Here is a 9,435-nt window from a genome sequence, read left to right on the forward strand (position 1 = left end):
AGTCTCACTGGCTCAGTTTTTATTTCAGTGGAAGACAGCACCTCAAACTTGTTGGTTAAGTTGATAGTTGTAACAAAACACCTCAGGTTTTCCCTGGGCCCTGTCTCCCCTGTAAAGGGTGCCTAGCTCTAACACTGACAAAGCACTCACAGACAACTGGATAAGTAGTGACAGATTCCACACCTCTACTGGACAAGACAGTATCCACAGGAGAGGGTAATACTTGAGCTATCTTTGGTATCCCTAGTACAGGACTCTGGAGAACCCTCCCAAAACACCCATTTACAGCAGCTTCCAATCATTTGACAGTATTAAGACAATGTCCAACTGCTTACAGATGTCAGCTAACTCATCCCACATTCAAGAACAGCTTCACCGTGGGGCTGCATTGGAGCTGGTGCAATGTTTTACTGTTTTACAGAGCAGTAAACAAACAACTTTGAAACAAGCTTGTTGACACACTATACCATGTGAAAAATGATTTGCAATCTTCACTGTCCAAATTACATTCACGTATCCTAGAGCATCTGATTTTATATATATATATATATATGAGACAGCAAATTCTCAGGGCTGAAATTTTATTTGCTATCAAAAGATAATATAGTACACTGCTACAAGTTTTCTGATGTATTTGACCTCATATTTAAGTTACAAGCAATAAAATTTTGCATTTGGTTGTCACACTTTAAAAAGCTTGTAATAATAATTCTGCCTCTCTTAATTACTGTGATATTCACTCACTTTCAATACTCATAACTGGCAGCAGCAGTGGTATTACAGACAAAATGGGAAACTTGTCTATTTACTATTATTAGAGTACAAAAACAGCTTGCTCACTAATTTCTAAGAAATGTATTGGATATGGCTGAACCCACAATGTCACTTTTGATTAGTACACAAACTGAAATATACCTTCACATTCCAAATGCTACTGTGGACTAAAATTTCTGCTAAGGTCATACCTTCAAGCTATATTTGCCCATTGTAACATTCCACTGTCTCTCCCATTGGAACTCATTTGTATGAACACTGACATATACAAAAACAAAAGTATTCATGAATATGCTAGAATCCACCAGGTTTGACCATTAATGCTATCAAACCCATTGGTGATTACGAAGTCAGTCAGTTTCATGTTCTACAGATCATTTTGTACAATAAATCGCAATGTGGAAAAAGTCATTTTACATTCACATTGCAAATTAATTTGTAAATGTGGCTGCATGCTGAACATTTATTTTTTGTTAATAAAAGAAAAGAGAAAAAATAAAGATAGAAACAAAAAGAACAACATACAGATGTGAGTTAGTAATTGCTACCCACCACCTTTTACACGTTACAATAACAGAAATTTTTATACAGAGTGGAGTTGTCATGGAGAAACTTTTCAGTTTGTTTTTAAATTTAACTTTGCTGCTGCCAGACATTTTATATCTCCAGCTAAGTATTCAAACATTTTTAGCTGCAGCATTATACAGCCCTTTTTGTGCTAAACACAACCTTAATGTCGAGCAATGAATGTCATTTTTTACCTTCTGGTATTGTAATTATGTATATCACTGTTCCTTCTGAACTGCAGTGAATTATTTACAAAAAACTTCAGGAGGGAATAAATATGCTATGAAACAGTAGTCAGAATGCCCAAATCCTTAAACAGATGCCTACTACATGATCGTGGGTGAGCCTTTTTAAAGTTGATTTAGTCTAAAACATAATTCCATATGACATTTTTGAATGAAAATATGTCAACTTACTGATTTCTCTCTCCCTAAGATTTGCAACGATTCTAAGTGCAAATGTGGCTGAACTAAGTTGATTTAGGAGGTAGAGAATGTTCTTTTCCAAGTTTAAATTCTCATCAATATTCACACACAAAAATTTTGAAGTTCCCACCAAATTTATTATTTCCTCACCTGGTGTTACATTTGTCACTGGAGTAGCACCCCTTTTTAAAATTGAGAGAGAGACCATTTGCATAAAATCAGTCAATGATACTTTTGAGAACATTGTTTACCATTCATTCTGTTTCTGTACATATACCTGGATTAATTACAATACTATTGTCATCTGTAAAAAGAACTAATTCTGCTTATTGTATATTAGATGGATGATTGTTTTTATGAGAAACAATACTGGACTTAAGACTGAGCCTTGTAGAATCTCACAAGTGATTTCTTCCCAGTTGGAATAACACAGCCCGACTATATTGGCTGGATTACTAAGTACAACTTTCTGCATTCTTTTCGATAGATATGACATCCACTGGTTGGCTATACCCTCAAATGCCTAAAACTTCAATTTATCTACAAGAATACTGTGATTCACACAGTCAAATGTTTTAGATAGGTTGACAAAATACCAACCAGCACTATTTTACTATATAATGCACGTAAAATTTTGTGAGTGAACACTGTCATTAGAGAATCTCTTCTTAAATCCAAACAGTAATTTGCTGAGGATATTATTGTTCCTCAGGTGAGATACCTTCACAAAAATTTTAGAAAATGTCAGCAGTGAACAACTGTACAACCACCATGGTGAACCTATAAAATCTGTAAAGCCAAATGAAGTGAATGCATTAAAGATGAAAGGTAAGAGTTAACAATAAAACAAAAACGAGGCACAGAACTAACTTTATCAAAGCTGTGTCGTCACATTCATCAAAAGACATGTAAGGAAACTTACTGCTCCTGTTACCTTAGTCTATTATTCATCTCATGATTACCCTCACATGATATATCTTCCAATATGATAGACTACATTAATTTATGGAATGTCTTGTTGATGATACAGTCATTAGAGACAGATATCAAGCTTTTCAAATAAACCAGTCTGTATTTCATCTTAAACATTTCAGGGAAATTATACAAAATCTAGATCCCAGTGACTAGACAGGGATATGAACAGTGTCTCATCCAAATGTGAGTCCAATGTCTGAAACACTGCACTATTTCATTCAGTGAGTAATCTGAAATAAAACTGGTAAGACATAACAGCAGAGTCAGATTTATGACTAAGCATACATCACGTATCCACTACACCTAGTTATTGGAAGTATTACATTACACTTTGTGAATACCAATATCACGAAACCAAACTCTTTTATGGTGTGTTTATTTATTCAATCACACTTATGGATTTTAAGACACTCAATAGCATTCTTAGTAACTTAAAATATACTTTACAATGGGGGTTGACATGTTACAAAGCTTAGCTACATACAGAATAGTATCAGTCCCTGCCAATGACAGTACACATGACAAATGGAGAGAAAGGAAGATCAAAGATTCAGCGAACATTATTTCTCAATTCTGTACAATGTGGTTAATGGTTAAATGTTGAGCTGCATGCTGTTAAGTAGGTAACTTCACATACATGACAGAATACAACAGTAGAAAATACAAGTAGTTTAGAAAGAACATACAATTTTGGTATTTTGAAATGTTAAATAAATAACATCATCTTTTGAGCTATTTTCAAATTTTGATATTCAAAACTTCCAAAAATTTAAACTGTTCTAAGAAATATCTGGAGAACTGCTGGATGTAACTTCCTGCCACATTGTTTCACGGTAGAATCTTCTGGTCATCTTCTGGTACATAATCACTCAATATCAAGTTTGGACATATGTTGAAAATAACATTCATAGTTTCCTCCAAAGCCCCCCCCCCCCCCCCCTGTCCGTATAGTTAGCTGATTATCTTCAAACCAAGTATTATGTAACTTAATAAACACTTTGTTCCGTGGTTTTAGTATGCTACACTTTTCCCAAAAATAAAAACATTGTCTGGATTGAGTCATGCAAACCATTAAGGTGCCTGTATTGTAGGGCATGCCATTTAAAACGATTATAAGTAGCAGTGGTCCATGCAATGATCCTTGTGGAACATCTCATGAGTGATTCCAGACCTATGCCTTTTGGTTACAGTGCTTTCTGTTGCTGAAATTGGTTTTAATGAGGGCAAGTTAAAAATGTAATGCTGTTCTGACACCCATATGTCAGTTTAAACACCACAGTGCTTTGCTAGGTAACATCCTATTGGAGGTGGTATGCTGTTGCCTTCGTCCTACAACTGAGACTACTTAGTCAGCCACTTATGGTGAGTGGGAGTGGAAGTTACAGATAAACATTCTAGATTGACTGGGGACCAAAAACACGAGCTTTAGATCAGTAGTCTGGTTCGTTAAGACTGAGTCACATAGGCGTAATTCTATTTTACTCGGCTTAACACTGGCATCGTTGTTGATAACCAACGGGCTAAGTGGAACGAGAAGTAGAAGCAGTGGCAGTAATGTCATTTGAAAATTTTTCATAACTTCTACCTGTACCTAATACTGTCTTAACGATCCTCATTGCGCACATGTATTTATTATTGTAATTTTCGATGCAGTCATTTATCCTACATTTGATCGTGATGTACCATGTATTTAGTCTAGGTTAATGAGGGTGCTTTATCTATACTATCAATATTTACCGTATCACGACAAGTTACTATAAACAACCCTAGTTTTTGGAGATAAATTACTACCAATTAACGTAAAATTTTGTGGCAAAGTTTCCCGACTGTTGTTTTCAGTATCAGTTCCAGCAGCTTATTTGTCAATCATTTTACAAATATTTGGACACGATGAATTACAAATGCCTCAGAGAATGTTGATAAACTCATCGATTCCACGACCAGACGATAGAAATATTCTTTACTTGGCTATTTTCCCTAATTTACACGTCAAAGAAATAGATCGACTGGAAAATTAATTAAACTTTATTATCCAACAACTTACATTTAGGACTTCCACCTATTACTACAGGGAGGAGTGACCAAATGGTAAAGCAGATTCAATTCTACATCTTAAACTTCGGTCGCCACAAAATTTCACAAAACATCATTTATTGATGTTCACTAGCAGAAAACATATTAAGACTTGCTTTGGCTCAAAGTCATTCGCTCACAGAGATATTCATTGTGACAGAGTAACTCATTCCTCAGATTACGTAATAGTGCAAGTAATCAATACCGCATTGGCAAGCAGCTTAAATATCAAGAATCAGTGTTTGCTTCGAAAAAATAATTTTTGTATTTAGACAGCTGAAGTCAAAAAAATTAAGTAGATAACGAATATTAATTAAGACTGTCTTAACAGCAGAACTACCAAACCTCAAATATTCTCAAACTGATTAACTTAAAATCCTACTTTTGTGATGTGTAAATATCGAAATAATTTGCCTAATGAACTAATAGAATACTGTATAAAAGTTTTATATAATATTGATAATTTTAAGTTATCCAGGAGGTCCGGCATTCTTATTGATTCTTCAGTCCATTACAAAGAAAGACAAAATTTTAATCATTGGACTAGACTTTGTTTTGGAGTTGTTCTGTAGATGAAATGATAATTAAATGGACACCCTAGCTGCAAGCAGGCGTTAATACACTTCATTGGGGACATGTTGAAAATGTGTGCCCTGACCGGGACTCGAACCCGGGATTTCCTGCTTACATGGCAGACGCTCTATCCATCTGAGCCTAATAGAGTATGATGGGCAAACATCTATTAGGCACACTACGAATGTAGTGTTGTGGACATGTTGGGAATGTGGATCTCACGGGGAGTGTGCAAGGGATAAGTCCCTGCAGATGCACTATCCTCTGTGCCCGCGGTGGCTCAGATGGATAGAGCGTCTGCCATGTAAGCAGGAGATCCCAGGTTCGAGTCCCGGTCGGGGCACACATTTTCAACATGTCCCCAATGAAGTGTATCAACGCCTGCTTGCAGCTAGGGTGTCCATTTAATTATCATTTCATTTCTAGCAAAGCTGCATGGTCATTCACGGTAACTGTTCTTTCGGGAACAGATACTACCGTCATATATTGTTCTGTAGAGTTGACTGGTCTGAATACTGTGTTTATAACAATCTGTAGAATTCCTGGATACACTGTAACATAGGTGTTCGTATTTAAAGACCAATGTTTCTTGGAAAAATTCAGAAACAGGGTAATAAACTTAAAATAAAATGTGTTAGTTGAAACCAGTGTATCATCGAAATTCCGTGACTTCATTTAAAAATCTGGTTTCCAGTTAAATTTTTCTGAAGGCACTAAAAAAATCAGCAGTGCATTGGTATTATTATCTACAAATGTGACAACACAAATAAGTACTGCTCAAACCATGTATTTCAAATCATTCATCTCTGCTATTGAGTCAACAAAATCAAATAAATTATAGACTCCAGAAATGCATAAAAAAGGAATTTCAGCAAAAGTAATATGGATATTCCCAACAGTAAACTAAGTGTTGTAAGCTGACCTGTAGACCACTACAGGTCAAGCATCAGAAACTATGATAAGTTCTTAAACTGTTTCTTAACTGTATTCAATTAATCTTTTCCTACCAGAACTTGGCTAAAGAATGTGAGCAGCAAACTTAAGTGGATTACACCAGAAATAAAAATCTCTACTATCAAAAGGAAATAGCTTCACAATGAGCTAAAATCAAACAGAAATCCTGATTTTAATATCTACATTAAATGCTAAAATCTGTGTTCAGGGAATCCGTGTGGTCAGTTGTTCAGTCAGATTTGGAGCCAAAGTCAAACGTTAAGCAATTTAGAAAACTGGATCTGATTATAGTAAACCCTGTTCCAGTGTCCAGTTATGAAAATGAATTATTGTTCTTCATTGTATCAAGATCAGATGCAGAATGGAAGCCTATTAAGACAAAGTAAATTTAATAATCTCGGAAAACAATCAGAACACATCATTTAAACAATTTGAAAAAAATCCCCCCCCCTAAATGATGCGGAAAATGAAATATTGTTTATAAAAATAACCTCATTCCGCAGAAATGAAATACACATATCTGTAATGAAGGGTTCCATGGTAGTGTTTCAATACTACTGTTGATTATTATAAACCAGCACATATTTTTTCCAAATCTATTGAAATATGCTGAGATAAAAACATTATTCAAAAAAGGTTCGAAAGAAGATATGTAAAATTATTGTCATTTATCTTCTGCTAGTCTTCTATAAAGCGTTTAGAAAGATTGCAGGAAAATATATTCCTTTTTTTTTTGCTGTAATTGACACACTTTTCAAAAATCAGTTTGGTTTCCAAAATGGCAAAAGCATTGTAAATGTCCTCAGAAATACGCTCCACATTAGATAAGAATAGAAAGGTCACAGGCATATTCTATGATCTGACAAAAAGCATTTGATACAATGAGCTACACCTCACTCCTACACAAACTACAGATATATGGAATCAGGGACATTGCTTCCAATGGTTCAACTCTTACTTAACAGATAAAAAATAAAGATTAGTGTAACTGTCACTTCAAATTCAAACAATTACTCCTAAAACTGGAAAACTGTTTCCCAAGGAGTGCCACAAGGTTTGATATTTGGTCGTTGTCTATTGCTCTTCCACATAAATGACCTACTGCTTGTAATTGAAGTTAATTCAGTTGTATTTGGTGACGACAGATCAGCTTTAATTGAAAATGAGGTACCTGAAATAATCCCAGAAAGTGTAAAAATATTCTAGAAAATCCTGAATCTCAATTTCAACAAAATGGACTGAAGCTAATGGTAACTAAAAGTAAAATGTTGCAACCTGAAACTAAATCGTTAGGCTAGAGTGAAATAAAAATAACTTGCCATGATCAGGACATCACAGAAGGAAATAATGTGAAGTTCGTTGGTGTAAATCTTGATAAAAATTTGAATTTGAAGGTATACATTGACTACATAGCAAATAAATTCAAGAGCTTAGCATTTGAAATATGTATTTTGTCATGTGCCACAAACACAAACGACAGAAAGATCGTCTACCACTGCCACTTTGAGTCAGTTATACATTGTAGCAATAATTAGGAATAATGTGTTGCAAAACAATATCAATGACCTTTCATCAGTAACATTACCAGATGCCAAGTTTGTTTTGTTTGCCGATGATACAAACATTGCAATAAATAGGAAATCAAGTGTAGTCTTAGAAAGATCAGCCAATAAAATATTTTTGGACATTAATCACTGGTTCCTAGCCAATTCTTTGTCACTAAACTTTGAAAAGACACACTACATGCAGTTCAGAACTTGTAAGGGGTGTCCCAAGAGTGTATGTCTAACATACAATGACAAGAAGATAGAAGAAGTGGACAGTGTTAAATTCTTGGGATTACAGCTTGATAATAAATTCAACTGGGAGGAGCACACCACAGAACTGCTGAAGCGTCTTAACAAATCTCTGTTTGCAATGCGAATTTGGTCAGACATAGGGGATATAAAAATGAAAAAGCTGGCATACTGTGCTTACTTTCATTCCATAATGTCATATGGGATTATTTTTTGGGGTAATTCATCAAGCCAAGCTAAAGTTTTCCGGGCACAAAAACGTGCAGTAAGGGTTATATGTAGTGTGAACTCAAGAACATCCTGCAGAAGCCTGTTTAGGGAACTAGGGATACTAACTACTGCTTCCCAATATATTTATTCCTTAATGAAATTTGTCATTAAAAATATATCACTTTTTCAAACCAACAGTTCAATTCATGGAATCAATACTAGAAATAAGAATAATCTTCACAAGGATTTAAAGTCACCTAGTCTTGTACAAAAAGGTGTGCATTATTCAGGAACACACATTTTCAATAACTTGCCAGCAGCCATAAAAAGCTTAACAACCAATGAAATTCAGTTTAAGAGATTTATTGGTGGCCAACTCCTTCTACTCCATTGATGAATTTCTTAGTAAAACCAACTGATTTGTATGTAAGTACAACATAATTTCTGCACAATTTCAGTGCAGTAATGTGTTCATTGAAAATTTGTGTGTGTGTGTGTGCGTGTGCGTGTGTGTGTGTGTGTGTGTAAGTATAATCTAACTTCTGCACCATTTCAGTGCAGTAATGTGTTCATTGTAAATAAGTATTACAGTAGTTGTATTACATGTTTATTACCTTATAAATAAATAAAAAACATTTTTATTTTAAATTCAGTGCATTAGTATTTGTAAAATGACTCTTAGTGTTCATTAAAAAATGACGATCATTCCACTTGGGATCTGTGGAATGGCACATTAGCTTATTTGTTTTAGTTGTAAATATTTGTCATGTATTGTTGTTTTTCTGACATGTTCCACATCCTGGAGGACCTCCTCACTACGAATCAATTGGAATGAAAGTAAATCTAATCTAAAACAGTGGGTATCATGTGGACCACTCCTAAAAAATTTAATAATATTATCCATTTCATTTCTTTACTTGAACGATGTGTTGATTTTCTTATAAAAAAAACGAATGTGCAACTGACATTTTTCATTTCCACCACAACTATAGCACTCATCACAAAGTAAATTTTTAACCTCCGATACACTTTTTAAAGCTGTATGCCCATATGCCAGAATACATGAGGTTAAAAATTTACAGTAAAGT

The 9,435-nt window shown here is 34.7% G+C and overlaps 1 protein-coding gene across 1 annotated transcript in view; it reads right to left on the reverse strand.

The window, feature by feature from the left end:
• The window catches only part of LOC126469959 (metalloendopeptidase OMA1, mitochondrial-like), a 126,011-nt gene extending 121,075 nt beyond the window's left edge, over nt 1–4,936 (reverse strand). Inside the window, exon 1 of the mRNA XM_050097373.1 lies at nt 4,786–4,936. The gene's annotated coding sequence lies outside the window, so the exon portion shown is untranslated. The remainder of the gene's footprint in view (nt 1–4,785) is intronic.
• Nucleotides 4,937–9,435: the final 4,499 nt, after the last annotated feature.

This window comes from Schistocerca serialis, chromosome 3 (genome assembly GCF_023864345.2).
Source record: "Schistocerca serialis cubense isolate TAMUIC-IGC-003099 chromosome 3, iqSchSeri2.2, whole genome shotgun sequence".
In the NCBI taxonomy this organism is placed as follows: domain Eukaryota; kingdom Metazoa; phylum Arthropoda; class Insecta; order Orthoptera; family Acrididae; genus Schistocerca; species Schistocerca serialis.